The following is a 2,183-nucleotide window of genomic DNA, read 5'->3' on the forward strand; positions in this document are numbered from 1 at the left end:
TCAACTTTTAAATTAAAATACTTATTTAAAAAATTAATTGATAAATTGATTAAATAAAATGATATTTTTAAAATAATTTTATTGAGATAGAATTTAATTTTTAATAACTACTCTATTTCCTAATGGTTATTAAAATTATTCAAATCCTTATTCCCAAATTAAAACCTATAAACCCTAATCATAACTCCCCTTACTGCCTTTCAGCCGCCCCCCCTCTCCCTCACCCTTCACACCCACGCATACGCCCCTCACTCACCTTCCCCCGCGCACACTCCCTCTTCACACAACACACACGCGCAACTTTTCCCCTCACCCGCGAAGCACTCACCCACGCCGAGAGAGAAGAGAAGAACGGCGGAGGGAGAAGTTGCCCAGCCGCCGTCGCCGTCCATGGAGCTGTGAGGATCGCCGCTGCTGTCACACGCCAGAGGAGAGAAAGAGAGATCGGGAAGAGAGAGAAGGACAGGGGGAGAAGGAAGCACGCGATGGAGAAGGGGGCGCTGCTTGCGCCGCTACACCTCGTCGTCGTCACTGTTGGGGCTGCTGTAGGGTGTGCCATCGCCGTCGAACTTGGTGGCTAACATATAATGGTCAGAATTCATTATTACATTTTTGACAAATGTTATTGATATTACCTGTGGCCAACATATAATGGTCAGAATTCATTATTACATTTTTACAAGTTTTTCTTATCATCTTATGTAGTTCATCTACAATCGCTATATGGCTGAAACTTGAAAGTCTTTACAATTGAAATAGCATAAGCCAGGACCTGTTAGAGGAACAGTTTTTTCTTTTTACCGGACCTGTAGGTATATCCATTGCTTAACTGATAGATTGTAAGCTATAGGGATTTGGTCAATTACATCCACAATTCCAAGGAGTGGAGACTTTAAGTAAATATTTATTATAAAGCAAAAGCTGAGGAGTATAGCTCTTTGGTTCTCCTTCTACTTTCTAATCAGAATACAAGTTGTTGGGTACTGGATAATGTATTTCTCTATTTGTGAAAATTAACACATGATTGGGTTTGACACATGACAAGAACAAGATATAGCTCATCAATTTTTCCTAACCGGGCTCCACCTGGACAGCTTCTACTATTGAATTTCATTGGAGGAGCTACCAATCCTGGAATGTTATCAAAGGTTTGATAACTTTTTTTATATTCAAACAAGTTCCATATGATCATTTCTGAAAGCTGTATTGACTTGCATTACTTGGGTGCTTCCCTTGCTAATTTGCTCTATTTTCATTTTCATTGGCGGGGTGCAGAGTTGAATATGATCCTAAGAGCGAATTATTGGATCAAGAGTTCATGCTGAGAGGGAAATGGTATCAACGGAAGGATGTAGAGGTAAACATGAAAAAGTAGATTTCATAATTTCAGTAAATTTTTTAATGTTAGCTATGTGAGAATGTAAATCTGTTTTTTCTTCTGTGTAATTTCCCATGAACATAAAAAGTCGTGGCAAAAGGGTGAATGATTAGGTAGCCAATTGTTGGCTTAAATGAGGATCATGAACCTATAAACTTAGTCTAGAGCTAATAAATTTCAGCGTAGATTGGATATTATAACTTGTAAGACATTAGGACTTATAGATATATGCTTGAACATGATAGTTATTGTGGAGTTATGGCTTTATGCTAAAAGATATACAGTTTTGTAACTTGCTTTTTCATCTCTTGAAATTATATTTGGATGCCACACAATCTGTTCCTTACCTAGAATGTCAGCATGAAACAATTACTTAGTTATTAAGTTTTAAAAAATAAAGCTATAGTAGGATGACACAAATTCTCCCATTTAAATTCCAATAGAAGATTTTTTTTTGTTGGATTTGTATCTCAATGGGAGCTATAACTAGGTAGGCTTTTATCATTCACTTTCTAGCTTCGACCTTTGTCTTTGGAAGGAGGGTTAGAAATGGCTTGCTAAGCAACAATGGGTTTGTAGGAAAAAAAACTTGGGTTTGGTTCACAGTTAATCCATTGTCATAATTAGTTGCCACCGAAGAGATCTCATTAATTTGTTAAATACTTCCTCCATTAAGATTTTGTGGTTATTTGTAAGGAACAAAGGATCATATGAAACATAAAGGAAGGGATTACAGTCCATTATATGGTGGATGAAATGGCTTGTGAAAGGGGGTGTTTCCATCATTGTGATTCTTGAGAAGTAG

Source organism: Arachis ipaensis, chromosome B10 (assembly GCF_000816755.2).
Source record: "Arachis ipaensis cultivar K30076 chromosome B10, Araip1.1, whole genome shotgun sequence".
NCBI classification, from domain to species: Eukaryota; Viridiplantae; Streptophyta; class Magnoliopsida; order Fabales; family Fabaceae; genus Arachis; species Arachis ipaensis.